This window comes from Macaca nemestrina, chromosome 7 (genome assembly GCF_043159975.1).
Source record: "Macaca nemestrina isolate mMacNem1 chromosome 7, mMacNem.hap1, whole genome shotgun sequence".
Taxonomy (NCBI): Eukaryota; Metazoa; Chordata; class Mammalia; order Primates; family Cercopithecidae; genus Macaca; species Macaca nemestrina.
Window position 1 is genome coordinate 79,964,065 of NC_092131.1, and position 17,540 is coordinate 79,981,604.

The following is a 17,540-nucleotide window of genomic DNA, read 5'->3' on the forward strand; positions in this document are numbered from 1 at the left end:
GGAGGCTGATCTAGTAGAATCACCTAAATCCAAGAAGCAGAGGTTGCAGTGAACCAAGATCACGCTACTGCACTGCAGCCTGGGTGACAAAGAAAGACTCTGTCTCAAGAAAACAAAAACAAAAACAAACAAACAAAAAATTTATTTTTATGTGTACATTGACGATTCTTTTGTCATAAGTAAAGGAGTAGAAAAAGTATGGTGACCAAATGTGCTTTGTTTTGTTTGTATCACTGAGAGTTCTGCTCTATTATAAGAATTATTTACCCCTAAAATATATGCTTAAAATTTTGTAAAGCTATTCTCAAAGATAAATTTCACAGAATAAGTTTGCTATAACTTTGTACAATTTTGGTGAACCATAGTTATTTGTGACCTTCAATAATATGGTAATTTATTTAAATATGCTTTACTAATTAAGAATATTTAAAATAAGAGTGCACTTAAATTACTCTTACCAATTATCTATATAAGAAATTATTGAAATGATCAATTACCGTAATCAACAATCATTACTGAAATAAGATAATAAGCATCTTCAAAATATTAACTGAATAAATTTTTTAAATGTTTTCCTTAGGGGATTTAAATTTGTTCCCTAATCCCTTCCCTTTAGAAGATTGATGGACCAAAATGTCTATACCATAACACAAACCAAATAATGTCACTAATATTTTTCATGTAAAGATAATAAATATGTAAGAAAGAAGTGTATATATTTTCTATTTCAAGTATGAGTTCTATTATCTTTATGCTTGGATAATAGAAATGAAAAGAATGTGAAGGAATCCTAGTCCCATACCTTCACTTCAGGTCTTTCAAATAAAGGCAGATAGTTGGGAATTTTTTAATCTCTTTAGGGATCCACATTTTATAACCTACATCATTAGTCTCGTTAGTAACTCAGTTATTTGTTTCTTAGTGATTTAAGATGGTTTTCTGAATATCAAATGACTTTTTCTCACTTTTAGTTGCTCATTTCCTCTTACTCAGTGACTACCATGATAATTATCATAATACGTCATCTTCCATATATGGTATTGGTATTGCCCATCAGCCTTCTCTATTCTGAAGTGACCAATGTACCATTTGTTTTCCTATCTTGTGGGCACTGCTCATTGTGATGACTTGACTGGATTAAAGGATACCTAGAAAGCTCATAAAGCATTATCTGTGGGGTGTGTCTGTGGGTGTGCTCCCAGAGGAGACTGGCAGGCGAATCAATGGATGAGTGGGGAAGATCTGCCCATAGTGTGGGTAGACACCACCAATTGTTGGGGAGAGAGGATAGAAGAAAAAGGCAGAGGAAAGGCAACTTTGATCTCTATTTCTCCTGGAGCTGGAAAACCTTCTTCTCCTCTTTCATCTTTGGAGAAAACCACATCAGAGCTCTGGGTTCTCTGGCCTTTGCACTCCAGGACTTATACCAGTCTTCCCCACTGCCCCCACCTCCCCACCCCAGTCCCTCAGGCCTTTAGCCTCAGTCTTAGAGTTATAGCATTGACTTCACTGATTCTGAGGCCTTGTAATATGGACTGAGTCACACTACCAGCCTCATTGGTTCTCCAGCTTGCAGACAGCATATTGTTGGAGTTCTCTGACACCATAATTTTAACAGTCAATTTTCCTAACAAGTCCCCTCTTCACTTTCTATCTATCCATCCATCCATCCATCCATCCATCCACCCACCCACCCACCTATCTCTCTAATCACATTTGTTCTGTCTCTGTGGAGTACCCTGATTAATATGATCACTTACTCAAGGTTGGTTTTGTCTTTTTTTCCCCCAAAATGTTTTAATGAATAAAATGAGCCAAACTGAATAGCATATAATTCAAGGACTGTTCAGCAAATAGAAATCATTCTAGATATCTGAGGCAATGCCACTATAATAAATAAGGCATTTTTTTACTTCCCAAATTTTGGAAAGGAAGAGAAGTCATAGAACATCTTTGGAGAAAACCACCCCATAGCTGCAATTCAGAACTCAAAAAGTCTCATAGTACCCACATTTCCACCTAATTTATCTCTCATGAACCTCAATGCAGAGCCTGGACAAGAGTGTTAGTAAGGTGTGATTGCTGCAATTGCTTCTCTATTCTTACATTTCTACAACCTTGCTGTCATCAGCAACAATAAGGGGATGCCCCCCCCTTTCATTTCCTTCTTCCAAATTTCACACGGGTTCTTATGATGGGTAAAACTTAATTTCTAAATAAGGATTAAGCCTGCTAATTTGTGAAGATAGAGGCAAAATGTGCAAAGATTGGAAAGAGCTTCACTACAAGGCAGAGCAATGACCAAATTGGGCAAAAATGAGAAAGCTTAGGTTCAATAAGAGCTGGGGTTGATGGGTGTTTGCTCTGTGTCATAATGTGTTAAACTACATTAGTGTTTTTAGTTGCTATTACCTGATTTAATAAATCCTTAATGGGCTAAGAAATTTCATATATGAACCAATTGGCTTCTGTATTATATTGACAATAGTCTTCTTTTTGCTAATCATTGATTACCTAATTAATTCATCCTAGAAAAATTGACAGTATACAATTAAAATGTTATTGTAAATTAGCAGAAAATTAATGGGTTATTTATTGGCATTTGAGGAAAAATAAAATATTTTAGGACAAGTTAATTCAAAACAATACATCAATCACAAATAAAAATTAATTCCAGAAAGATAAAAATAAATGCTATTGTATTAGAATAAAATATAAGTAAATATATAATCTTGTAGAAATAGACCTTTTAAAGTATCTCCTCAAAACCAAAAATCATAGAGGAAAACATTTTAGTTGACTGCATTGTAAACATTACTTTCATACTGAAAGTGAATCAACTTTTGATTGTATTAACAGGACATCAACAAATTATAAATGAATCTTGGAAATATACATGGAAAAGGCAAACTACATTTTTATATAAATCACTTTTCATAATAATTAAAAAGAATATTACTGTAAAAAGAGAAAAAAGACATAATACAGAAGAAAAAATGTACAAATACCTTACATAAAACAATTCAAATCTCAGTAATGACACCTACACAAGTTTCAAATATATAGGGATAATTTTCTTTCCTAATTTTATTGAAACACATATATCATCTGGTGAGTATTAGTATTGGCAGAAATCAATTCTGTAATTATATGGAATAATTTATAGGTGAACATTTCCTTTGAAAGAGAATTTTGAAAGAGAGATTTTAAAAATTTATCCTAAGTACATATTTGCCAATGCATGCAAAAATGTTTCTATCAAGATGTTCATTTTAGTGGAATATTAATTAGAGTAAAAATTTAAAAACAAGCTAAATGTCCAAAAAACTGGACTGGTAAAATAAACCAAGGTGCATTCTTATAATATTTTGTTAACTTTTTATTATGGAGACATACATATGTGTGTATATGTCTATATTTATATTTAAATATATTCTTGAAATAATGTTAAGTTATAACGCAATGTTGTAAAGTAGCTTCTATCAGTGTAAAACAAGTAACATTTTTCCCTGCATTTTTTTCTCTGTGTGGCTGTCTCTGCCCGTTTGGTCAAAGCAAAGACTGAAAGACTGTATATCAAAAAGTTAGTGCTGGTTGTTTCTGTCTGTTTGGACCATTTTCTTCACTTTTTGATTTTCACTGTTGTTTGAACTTTTATTCATTTAATATATATGTCTTTATTAATTTGAAAAAATATTTTAATTTTAATAAAATTTTACTAAGGAATTGTTGAGTAGATAATTGAGTAAATTAACCATTGATTCACCTTATTCTGTAAAGCAACTAGCAAACAATATCAACAAATCTAAATAAATACGAATAAGAACAATTTAAAATAATTAAAAGTAGGAGAAAAAATATAGTAACATATGACAGAAGTTACAAAAGTGCAACAGAAAATACTTTTTATGATAATAGAATGAAAAATACATACACACTGTATTTCCTTAAGCTGATTCAATATGACATAAAAACCTGAGCAATAACTGTGTAAACATGAATAAAAATATTAAGTTACATATAAAAGCACTGTATTACATTTATAGGGAACTATCTTTTAAAAAATTTAAAAAGAAGAATTACATTTTTTTCAGTAGTATAGAAAAAGACCATCACTATGCAAACAGTTATATGAACCTTATTAAAACCTACTTTTCCAGCCTGACAAATTCAGCAAACACAGAAAACATAACATGGTAAATGTCAAATTGGAAATAGTGTTTTAGGAAAATGGATTTGGTTGAAAGGCACAAAATGAATTTTTTGTGGGAGAAGTTAAATGAAGAAACCAACTAAGAGTATCTGAATTAAAACTGAGTTGAATGAAAAGGAGGAATAAAGGAAGCATTTTGAGAAAAGCTATAGAACTCAGTAGTAAGATATTTGACTGAATAATGTTAACCCTGGAAAAATCATGTATGATCTCCATGATCAGTTACTGCAAACATAAAATCTGAGTTGCCATAAATTGTTTGTTTTACAGTTGTGGTTCTCAAAATTCCCAGAAGTCAATGGTGCTAAGTTAATATAACAATGGCCTTGGTGTGTGTGTGTGAGATGTGGGGGCAGGGTAGAGTTGAGGGGAGAGACAGAATGATTGAGGTTTCCATTCCTAAATTCAGCTGAAATAGGTCAATATGATTTTAAGAAAAATGGTACTCTAAGGTTAATAATCAGAAATACCATCATTGTGACATACATCTTCTCAAGTCTGCTCCCTTATCCAGCCTTTATCTGTTTATTCTGGTGTTTACTTCCATATTTGCAAATGATATTCTTCAAATACCCTTTTTTGCTTATCAGTTTCAGGCATTTGGTTTTTACTGATTTTCTACTGTGGTAATACAAATTAGTTTTCTTAATCACTACCATGAAGTTCTCACTTAACATCCTTTCCTCCTCCCATTAAAGTACATCTCAATATTTGATTAAACAAATTTGTAAGATTTACCTTACACTAACTATGATTGACTATGGTGATACAGAAATATTTGTTTCTTTTTTCTTTCTTATTTCTGACATTCACAATCTCCTGTTCTCTCTTAATTTTCTATCATTTCTACTAAGAAAATTGTAACCCTTGGTGACTGTTGTATTACACATAGTAAACACATTAGGGGCTCTATAAGAATTTTTTATTTTTTAATATTCTTGAAGACCTTCTTGAGCCCTTTCTCCAATCCTTTGATCTGGACTAGTTGATTTAATATTATGTCTTTTTTTTTCTTGGTTTACATCCTACTTTTGTGGATAACAACCTAAAGAACTTCTGAAGATACATGTTTGGATAATTTACATTACATAGATTTTTTGATAATATATTTTAGAAAATATGTTTATTTGAGCAACATTTTGATTATTCACGTGTTTATATATCTAAGTTAAAAAAATATTTTCCCTCCAAAATAGCAAGGCATTCATCTATATTTTCTTCTAGCTTCCAATGCCACTGTTCTGATTTTTGATCCCTATATGTGAACTGTGCTATTCTCTCTCGCAGTTAAGGTTTTCTTTATGTCTGTAGAATCTTGAAATTTTTTTTGAAAAAATATCATGGTGTAGTAGTGTTGTACTTCAGGTACACTTGACCAATCTTTTTAGTAGAAAATTAGCGTCTTTAAATTTTTTAAAAAAATTACTTGACCTCTAGTATTTTTCCTTCTTTTATTTTGTTGTTTGAATTTTCTGTTATCTGGCTACTGATATTGTTAAACTGATAATGTATTTGATTTTCATCTTCTATTTTGCATTTATTTTATTTTTATGCTAATTTTAATGTTTTTCCTGAACTGTGTCTTGCATTTTTCAGTGTGTCTAATGAGACTTGTGAATGGGAGATTTTATTACAGAAAATTCTCTCTGATAATTTTCACTGGGGTTTGTAAACTTTTAGTATCTGCAAGTTTTTCTCTTGGGCCGCTTTCCTTCCTGAGAAAGGATTTGTCCAACTTCCAAACGAGGGTTATAAATCTGGCTGCCAGAATTATTGAAATGAAGATGGAATACATAAATAAAGGTGCAAATTTGGGGGAAGAATGAAAGACTAGATGATCTTTAAATTCTAGCATTCTTTGTGTCCAAATATTAAAACTAGGTTAATGATGAAATGAAGCTACACATAACAGAACTGTGGAAATTATGGATTCAAGTTTTTTTTAAGAGCAAGAATGATGCCTTTTACTCTTGATTTTGAAATGATGTTGAGAAATCTAAGTGAGAATGTCAGTCCACTGTAGATAAGCATGGCTGTATGGGTGCTAAACAGGGCTTAATTTAAAGTTAAAATATGCGGTGTTCATTATTAAATACTTATCAGTATCTTATGCTGTATGCAATGATTTTTACAGCAGATAATATTGCTTTTCAGTACACAAAGATTTCCTAGGAAAACAAAACAAAACAAAAGCAATAAAACAAACCATACCTGGGCGACTTCTCCTCTTAAATACATGCATAATATTCTGTCGTCATTAATAGTAGATATTATCTCAAAGTATTGTCTTTATCTAATTATATCAAAGCAAAGAAAATACTAGAAAACAAAGTTTAAGACATAAAATTCACTGAAAAATTAGTGCAAAATCAAGTCTACTTAATCTATTAATACAAAGACGATGGAGCCTTATTTTCACATGCAATGTTGAGTAGAACCAGAACATCAGGGCAGTGTGCACAGAGCACATTCTTCCTCAATGATGAGGAGCATCCTCTGCATTTGGCCACTGCTACAGTTTAGATATTCGCTGTGATGCCATCTGTTAAGGTTGATTGTGTAGTGACCTTAGGCAGTCTGAAACCTGTTCAATTGAGACCATAGATAGTGTTCTGGGTGGGAACCAGGAGAACAGATGGTAGGGTTGGAGATGAGGAACTTGTTTGTTACAGCTGATGAAAATCATTCTTCTTGCCAAAGCCATTAAATGCTATATCCTTGGCACAGCATTTCTTAACAAACAGGGTATCCCACTTGGTGGGTTAGCTGCAGGTGAATTGAAGCAGTCAACAGTCCCTAACTATTTAGGTTTGTCTAGTTCTTTACTTTTCCATCCCTAATATCGTAGGATGAAAACAAGGTTCCGCAACAGGAAACAGTTTGTGCTCAGTTATGTAGCTTTAAAAATATACCTATACAATGGGAACTACAACTGGACTATAATTTGGCAGTTAATTAGAAGTTTAGAAATATCTTTAATTGAATAAAATTGAATAGACAAGAAACTTCTGTAAGGAAACTGGGTAAAAAACTCAAATAAATCAACTTGTAATATCCATGTACATTTTAATGAAGACATCAATTCCAATTGTTTGAGAAAAATGTATTAAAATCATTTTAAAGAATATAACAGTGTGTGTGATTAGACAAGATGATTATTATGAATTGAGTTTTGCAACTTTCAAAGCAGAAAGTTTTGCCCACCCACATAGAATTTCATATTTGATAGCCTGAAAATGCTACTCATCAAAAGTATGAATATCTAAGCTATGTAAACCACAGAATTATTTTAAAGCATTTTCTTAAGCATAAGATATTTAAAAGTCAAAGTCAACATTAAAAAAGTGAACATTACAGATAATAAAAACTTCTGGAATTAAAAAGAAAGCATAAAGTTAGAGGGTGCCTTTCACTAATCAAATTAATTGTTTCCTGGGAGGTTACACTTAAAGCAAATCTAGCTTCTATGGAATTGGTGTAATGTAATTTATTTGGCCAAGTCCTGTGAATTAAATGTTTGTTGTCCTCAGTAACATTTCCACTTCCTTTGATTATTGTTGACAATGTTGCAGAAATATTCCTGTATATGCTTCTTGTGTCCATACCTCAGTATTTTCTAGAGAGAATATACTAAAGTGGGATTTTGTTATGATAGAGTAGGTGAATATTTAATATTTCCATAACTCCCTCTCAAGTGGCTCTACCAATTTAAATTCCTAGAAGTGCTATGAAATAATCTATCTTTCTACAAGTCAAAAACAGGTAATCTTAACAAATGTTTTAATTTTTGCTAAGATATATGAAAACATGTATAATCATTGCTTTTATTTATATTTCCTATGAGGTTGAATATGTTGTGTTTTCTTTGTAATTGATTAATATGAGAGAATACTCATTTATTTATTTGTGTTTATTTTCAATAGATTTTTACTGACTAGTTATTTTGCATTAGGCAAAGACTACATAATGGTGATCAAAGTTGAGACAATGCCTGACTCCTCAGAAGTTATAATGCAGTGAGGTGTCAAGAATAAATTTTCTCCAGTTTGACTGCTCATTTTTAAATTTTTTAAAAAATTGACTTTATAAATAACATTTTATTTATAATTTTTAATTCATCCCAAGACTGTGGTTGTTTCTATTAGTTATGTTGTGGTATCTGTAGTTTTGCTACCTTTTTTCACTCTTGACTACATTTAAGGAATTTTTATTTTCTGTATAAAATTCAGAAAAAGCTCTATATTTTATGAATATATTTATAAATTGTAGACAGTTCTGTTTTAACATATGTTATTTTCTTAATTTTATTTTCTGTTTTTTTAATGTTTCTTCTTTCCTAGATATACTAATTGAATGCTAAAGTAATTTTTCCTTGAATATATTTTTTAATTCTAAGATTATTGTGTAAAATTGTTTTTAGAGTTACTAATTTTCCTTTGGAAATTTGGTTCATCTTCTAAATTTTATTTTAATTAAATTAATATTTAATTATATTTTGTACTTTCTGACACAATAATCGTTTTGATACATATCATGCTTTGGTGTTATTTTAATTTCGGTTTTTTTAGAATACAAAAATGAATACTTTATTAATAAATTTAAAGTTTATAACACCTTGATCAGGGAATGTGATCTGAATAATATCTTTAAAAAATTTAATCAGTGTTTTTAATTTATATGATTAATTTTGCAGAGAGGAGGCAGCACAAGATTGGAGAATAGAAGCCTACACTGTTTGTCCCCTCTGCAGGTATACCAAATTTTAACAACCATCTGCACACAGAAAAGCACCATCATAAGAACCAAAGCTCAGGTGAGCAATCACAGATAAAATCAGTTAAAACCTGAGTTTAACTTCATCTTACTAAAAGAGGCCTCGAAGAGGGTGGGAGAGACAGTCTTGAATTGCCAAAACCACCCATCCTCCATCCCTAGCAGCAGCCTTGCAATGAAGAGAATTTGTGCCTTTGAGGGAGGGAGAGTGCAGCAACTGCAGGACTTTACATTGAACTCAGTACTGCCCTGTCACAGTGGAGAACAAAGCTGTGCTGGGCTCAGCCAGTGCCCACACAGGGAGGAGGTATTTGGATCAGACCTAGCCAGAGGGAAATCACCTAGCCCAGTGGTCAGAACTTGAGTGTTTTTGCAAGCCTCACCACTACAGGTCAAAGTGCTTTGAGGTGTTAGGTAAACTTGAAAGACAGTATAGGACACAAGGCTTGTAATTCCTGGGTAACTTCTGGGGCTGAACTTGGCCCAGAGGCAGAGGACTAGGGAAGCAACAACATAGTGTATCACCAGCTGGGATGGCTAAGGGAGTGCTTCTGCTATCCTTCCCCCAACACCAGACAGTGAAGCTCACAGCAACAAAGTGACTCCCTCCTTCTGCTTAAGGAGAGGAGAGCAAAGAGTAAAGAAGACTCTATCTTGCATCTTGAATACCAGCTCAACCACAGTAGGCTAGGGGACCAGGCAGAGTCATGAAGTCCCCATTCCAGGCTTAAGCTCACAGATTACGTTTCTAGACGCACCCTGGGTCAAAAGGGAACCCACTGCCTTGAAGGGAAGGAACTAGTCCTGGAAGAATTCATGGCCTACTGACTAAAGGGTCTTTGGGCCCCGAATAACTAGCAGTGTTACTCAGGTAGTACTCCACTGGGGACTAGGGCTCTGAGATGTGCTGTCTTCAGATGTTTCCCAACCCATTCCCAGTTGTGGTGGTTATGATAAAAGACTCCTTCTGTTTGAGTAAAGCAGGGGAAAAGTAAAGAGGATTTTGTCTTACACCCTAGGTACCAGCTCAGCCACAGTAGGGTGGAGGAACAAACAGGCTCCTGGGGTCTCTGAATCTAGGTCAAAGCTCTTGTATATAATTTCTGGATCTTCTCTGGCCCGGAGGGGAGACCGAGTCCTGAATGGTGAGTCCTAGGCCTAACAGCATTCATCATAAGCTAATTGAAGGGCTCTTGGGCTTTAATTGAACATCAGTGGTGAGCTGGCTGAACTCCCCCATGGGCTGCTGGTGGTGGTGGCCACAGGAGAGGCTCCTCAACTTGTGAAAATGGGAGGGAAGAGTGGGAAAGACTGTCTTGTGGTGTGAGTGCAAGCTTAGCCACAGTAGAATACAGCATCAGGCAAATTACTAAGGTTTTTTTTTTTTTTTTTTTTACTTTAGTCTCCGGCTCCCAGTCAGTATCTATGGACCTGCCCAGGGCTTGGTAAAACTTGCTACCCTAAAGGGAAGGACAAAAACCTGACTGGCCTCACCACCTGCTGATCATAGAGCTATAAGGTCTTGAGTGAACATACATGGTAGCCAGGTAGTATATACAGCAGATCTTGGGTGAGACACAATGCTGTGCTGGCTTCAGGTCTGACCCACACAGTTCCAGTGGTGGTGGCCACAGGGGTGTTTTATCAGGACACTCTCAGTTCCAGGCTGCTCAGCACAGAGACACTCCATTTGTTTGGGAGAAAATAAGGAAAAGAACAAGGGTCTCTACCTCGTAATCCAGAAAATTCCTTTGAAACTTATCCGAGACCACCAAGTTGGTACCTCTGAAGTCTGCAAAAACCACAGCATTCATGGGCTTTGGACTCAATTTCCCTTGGATACCTCGAAAGAATTCCCAAGAAGGACAGGCATAAATAAGCCCAGACTGTAAGGACTACAACAAATACCTAAGTCTTTCATGCCCAGACCCCAATAAACTTCTACAAGCATCAAGATCACCCAGGAAAACATGACCTCACTAAATGAACTAAATGAGGCACAAGTAATCAGTACTATAGAAACAGAGATAAGTGAGGTTTTAGACAGAGAATTCAAAAGAGCTGCTTTGAGAAAACACAAAAAAATTCAAGAAAACACAAAGAAAGAATTCAGAATTATATCAGAAAAAATTAACAAAGAGATTGAAATAATTAAGAAGAATAGAGAAAAAATTTCAGAGTTGAAAAATGCAGTTGACATACTGAATAATGCATCAGAGTTTCTTAATGACAGAACTGATCAAGCAGAAGAAAGAATTAGTGAACTTGACAACAGGCTATTTTAGAATACACAGCCAGGGGAAACAAATGAAAACAGAATAAGAAAGAGCTAGAAAATAGCCACAAAAGGGAAAATCTAAGCATTATTAGCCTTAAAAAGGAGGAAGGGAAAGTGAAAGAGATAAAAGTAGAAAGTTTATTCAAAGAGGTAATATCACAGAGCTTCCAAAATTAGAGAAAGGTATCTGCTTTCATGTACAAGAAGATTATAGAACACCAAGCATATTGAACACAGAGAAAACTATCTCATGGAATTTAATAATTACACTCCCAAAGATCAAGGATAAAGAAACTATCTTAAAAGCAGCAAGAGAAAAGAAACAAATAACATACAATGGAACTCCAATACATCTGACAGCGGACTTTTCAGTGGAAACCTTACAAGCCAGTAGAGCAGCATGAAACAGTTAAAGTACTGAAGGAACATAACTTTCATCTTAGAATAGTGTATCTGTTGAAAATATCCTTCAAGCATGAAGGAGGAATAAAGACATTTCCAGACAAAAGCTGAGGGATTTCATCAGCACCCCACTTCTCCTATGGGAAATACTGAAAGGCGTTTTTCAAGTTGAAAGAAAAGATGCTAGTGAGCAAGAAGAAATCATCAGAATGTACCAAACTCACTGGTAATAGTAAGCACACAGAAAAATATAATATTATAACACTAATTTTATGTTAAGTAGAAAGACTACGTAATGAACCAAGCAAAAACAGTAACTACAGCTTTTGAAGACCTGGTACAGTAAGACATATAGAAAAACAACAGAATGTTGAAAAGTGGAGGGATAAAGTTAACATGTGAAGTTTTCATTAGGTTTTTATTTCCATGTTTGTTTGCTTTTTATGCAATCACGATTAAGTTACCATCAGTTTAAAGTAATGGGTTTTAAGATAGTCTTAGCAAGCCTCACAGTAACCTCCAATCCAAAACTATGCAACAAATACACAAAAAATAAAAAGAAATTAAATTGCACCATCAGAGAAAATCACCTTCACTGAAAGAGAGACAGAAAGAATAAAAATAAGGTGGAGAAGACCACAAAACTATTAGAGAACAAATAACAAGATGGCAGGAGTAAATTTCTACTTATTGATAACAATACCAAGTGTAAATAGACTATACTAATAATTAAAAGACGTAAAGAGGATGAATGAATTAAAAAAACAAGACCCATTTATCTGTTGCTTACAAGAAACATACTTTACATATAAAGACACAAACAGACTGAAAATAAAGGAGTGGAAAAAGATATTTCATGCCAATAGAAACCCAAAAAAAAAAAAAAAAAAAAAAGCCAAAATTGCTAAACTTATGCCAGACAAAATAGATTTCATGACAAAAAAACTGTAAGAAGAGAGAAGAAGGTCATTATATAATGGTAAAGGAGTCAATCTAGCATCAGGAGATAATAATTGTAAATATATATGCACCCAACACTGGAGCACATAGATATATAAAACAAATATTACTAGAGCTAAAGAGAGAGATAGAGCACAATACAATAATAGTTGGAGGCTTCAACATTCCACTTTCAGTATTGCACAGACCTCTCAGACAGAAACTCAAAAAAGAAAGATTAGACTTAATCTGCACTGTACAACAAATGGACCTAATAGATGTTTACAGAACATTTTATCCAAAACCTGAAGTACACATTCATCTCTCCAGTGCATGGATCATTTTCAAGGGTAGGCAATATTTAGGTTACAAAACCAATATTCAAAAATTAAAGTAATATCAAGCATATTCTCTGACCACAATGGAATAAAACCAGAAATTAATAGTAAGAGGAATGTTAAAAACTATATAAACACATGAAAATTATATAATATGCTTTTAGATGACCAGTGGGTCAATAAAGAAATTAGGAAAAAAAATTGAAAAGTTTCTTGAAGCAAATGGTAATGGGAACACAACACATGAAAATCTATGGGATACAGTGAAAGTAGTACTAAGAGGAAAATTTATAGCTATAAGTGCCTACATCAAAAAGAACAAACACTTCAAATATATAACTTAGTAATGCATTTTTAAGAACTAAAAAGCAAGAGCAAATAAAACTCAAAATTAATAGAATAAAATAAATAATAAAGATGAGAGCATAAATAAATTTTAAATGAAGAAAACTATAGAAAAATGAATGAAATAAAAAGTTTTATTTTAGAAAAGATAAAATTGACAAAGTTTTATTTAGCTAGACTAATGAAGAAAAATGGAAAAATAAAGAAAATCCCATATACCCAAATAAAGAAAATCAGAGATAAAAAAGAAGACATTATAACTGACACTGTAGAAATTCAAAGGATCATTAGTAGCTCCTATGAGAAACTTATGCTGATAAATTAAAAAAACCTAGAAGAAATGGACAAATTCCTAGACACATACAAGATTGAGCCAGGAAGAAGTTCAAAACCTGAACAGACCAATAACAAGTAACAAGAAGAAAGCAGTAATAAACAGTTTCCCAGTAAAGAAAAGTCCAAGACTCAATAGCTTCAATGCCAAAAATTTACTAAATATTTAAAGAAGAGCTAACACCAATCCTACTAAACTGTTCTGAAGAATTGCGTAGAGATTCTTTCCAAATTCATTCTACAAGGCCAATATTACCCTGATACACAAACCAGACAAAGACACATCAAACAAATATATCTCTGATAAATATTGATGCACAAATTCTCAACAAAATACTAGCAAATCAAATTCAACAGTATGTTAGAAAGATTATTTATCACGACCAAGTGAGATTTATCCCTGGGATGCAAGGATGGTTCATCATATGCAAATCAATCAGTGTGATACATCATATCAACAGAATGAACGTTGATTTTTTCAATTGATGCTGAAAAGCATTTGATAAAACATAAAATTCCTTTATGATAAAATGCAAAAATCTGGCTATAGAAGGATTATAACCCAATGTAATAAAAGCCATGTGTGACAGACCCACCTCTGGTCTCATAATAAATGGGAAAAAGCTAAGAGCCTTTCCTCTAAGATCTGGAACAAGACAATTATGCCCACTATTACCACTGTGAAATGTCACAGTACTGGAGGTCCCAGCTAGAGAAATTAGACAAAGAAAGAAATACTGGCATCTAAATTGGAAAGAAAAAAAGTAAAATTACCCTTGTTTGCACATGATATGATATTATATTTTCAAAAACCTAAACACTGCATGAGAAAACTATCAGAACTGATAAAAAAAATTTAGTTAAGTTGCTGACACAAAAACAACATACAAAGATCAGTGACATTTCCTTACCAACGGTGAAAAATCCAAAAATGAATTTAAAAAGTAGTCCCATTTAAAATAGCCACACATAAAATTAAATATCTAGGAATTAACTTAGCTAAAGGAGTGAAAGCTCTCTACAATAAAAACTGTGAAAAAAAAAATTGAGGAGGACATAAAAAAAGAAATATATTTTATGTTCATAATTGGAAGAATCAATATAGTCAAATTGTCCACACTACCCAAAACAATCTACAGATTTCATGTCATCACTGTCAAATACCAATGACATGCCTCACAAAAATAGAAAAAAAATTCCAAACTTTATATGGGACTACACACAAAAAAAATCACAGAACAGCCAAAGCTAGCCTAAATAAAAAGAACAAAATTGGAGGAATCACATTACCTGACTTCAATTTATACTACGGAGCTATAGTAACCAAAAAAGAATGCTACTGGCATAAAAATAGACACATACACTAATGGAACAGAACAGAGAACCCAGAAAATCTACACACCTACAGTGAACTAATTTTCAACAAACTCACCAAAAACATACACTAGGGAAAACACAGTCTCTTCAATAATAGTGCTTGGAAAACTGGATATCCATATGCAGAAGAATAAAACTAGACCCCCTTCTCATGCCATATACAAAATTAAAACTAAAGACTTAAATTTAAGACCTCATGATATAAAACAACTAAGAGAAAACATTGGGGAAGCTGTAGGATATTAGACTGAGCAAAAATTTCTTGAATAATACCCCACAAGCACAGGCAACCACAGCAAAAAGAGACAAATGGGATCACATTACTTTAAAAAGCTTCAACACAGCAAAGGAAACAACAAACAAGGTAAAGAGAAAACCTCCAGAATGGGAGAAAATATTTTCAAATTACCCATCTGACGAGGGATTAATACCCAGAATATATACAGAGCTCAAATAACTCTATAGAAATAGAAAAAAAAAATCTAATAATCCAATTTAACAATGTACAAAAGATTTGAATAGACGTTTATCAAAAGAAGACATAAATTACAAACAGGCATATAATAAAGTGTCAAAATCATTGAATCATCAAAGAAAGGCAAATCAAAACTACAATAGGATATCATCTTACTCCTGTTAAAATTGCTTTCATCCAAAAGACAGGCAATAACGATTGGTGAAGAAGATGTGGAGAAAAGGGAACCTTGGTACACTGTTGGTGGGAATGTAAATTAGTACAATTACAATGGAGAACAGGTTGGAGGTTTCATAAAAATCTAAAAATAGAACTACCATATGGTCCAGCAATTCTACTGCTGGATATATATCCAAAAGAAAGGAAATAAGTATATCAAAGAGATATCTGCATTCCCATGCGTGTTACAACACTATTCACAATAGCCAAGATTTGGAAGCAACTCAAGTGTCCACTAACAGATGGATGGATAAATAAAACATGGTACATTTATACAATGTAGTACTATTCAACCATAAAAAGAATGAGAGCCTGTAACTTGCAACTACATGAACAGAACTGGAGGTTATTATGTTAGGTGAAATGAGTCAGGCACAGAAGACAAAATTTGCATGTTCTCACTTATTAGTGTGGTCTAAAATTCAAAATTATTGAATTCATGGAGATAGATGGTAGAAGGATGATAGAAGGATGGGAAGTGTAGTGGCAGTGGGGGACAGGTAGGGATGCCTAGTGGGTACAGAAAATAGAATTGATGAATAAGACCTATTTTACGGCACAACAGGCTGACTACAGTCAAAACAGGGTGACTGCATTTGTCGATTTCCACATCGCTAATAAAGACATACCCAAGACAGGGCAATTTACAAAAGAAAGAGGTTTATTGAAATTACAGTTTCACATGACTGGGAAGGCCTGACAATCATAGCAGAAGGCAAGGAGGAGCAAGTCACATCTTATGTGGATAGCGGCAGGCACAGAGAGCTTGTGCAAAGAAAATCCCATTTTTAAAACCATCAGGTCTCGTGAGACCCATTCAGTATCAGGAGAACAACACGAAAAAGAACTACCCCTATGATTCAATAATTTCCCACTCAGTCCCTCTCACAACACATGAGAATTGTGGGAACCACAAGATGAAATTTGGGTGAGGACACAGAGCCACACCATATCATTCCACCCCTGGTCCCTCCCAAATCTCATATCTTCACATTTCAAAACCAATCATGCCTTCCCAACAATCCCCTAAAATCTCAACTCATTTCAGCATTAAGTCAAAATTCCACAGTCCAAAGTCTCTTGCCTATGAGCCTGTAAAACCAAAAGCAATTTAGTTACTGCCTAGATACAATGGGGGTATAGGCATTGGGTAATACAGCCATTCCAAATGGGAGAAATTGGCCCCCATAAAGGGACTACAGGCCCCATGCAAATCTGAAGTCCAGTGGGGCAGTGAAAATTTTAAAGCTCCAAAATGATATCCTTTGACTCCATGTCTCACATCCAAGTCATGCTGATGCAAGAGGTGGGTTGCCATAGCCTTGAGCAGCTCGACCCTTGTGGCTTTGCAGGGTACAGGCTCCCTGCTGGCTGACTTCATGGACTGGTGTTCAGTGTCTGTGGCTTTTCTGTGTGCATGGTGCAAGCTGTAGGTGGATCTACCACTCTCGTGTCTAAAGGATGGTGGCACTCTTCTCACAGCTCCATTAGGCAGTGCCCCAGTAGGGACTCTGTGTGGGAGCTCCCAACCCACATTTCCTGTCCACACTACCCTAGCAGAGGTTCTCCATGAGGACACTGCCCCTATAGCAAACTTCTGCCTGGACGTCCAGGAATTTCTATACATTGTCTGAAATCTAAGTGGAGGTTCCTAAACCTCAATGATTGACTTTTGTGTACCCACAGGCTCAACACCATATGGAGGCCGCCAAGGCTTGGGGCTTGCACCCTTTGAAGCCCCACGGCCCGAGCTCTATGTTGGCCCCTTTCAGTCGTCATGGGAGTGGCTTGGACACAGGGCACCAAGTCCCTAAGTTGCACATAGCACAGGAACCCTGGGTCTGACTC

At 34.3% G+C, this 17,540-nt stretch overlaps 1 long non-coding RNA gene across 2 annotated transcripts in view; it reads left to right on the forward strand.

Moving 5' to 3' along the window:
* The window catches only part of LOC105477903 (uncharacterized), a 185,569-nt gene that overhangs the window by 37,210 nt on the left and 130,819 nt on the right, over positions 1 to 17,540 (forward strand). For both annotated transcript variants that reach the window (XR_011625378.1, XR_011625379.1), the window contains exons 2-3: positions 8,907 to 9,026; positions 10,006 to 10,131. This is a non-coding gene — a long non-coding RNA (uncharacterized lncRNA). The remainder of the gene's footprint in view (positions 1 to 8,906; positions 9,027 to 10,005; positions 10,132 to 17,540) is intronic.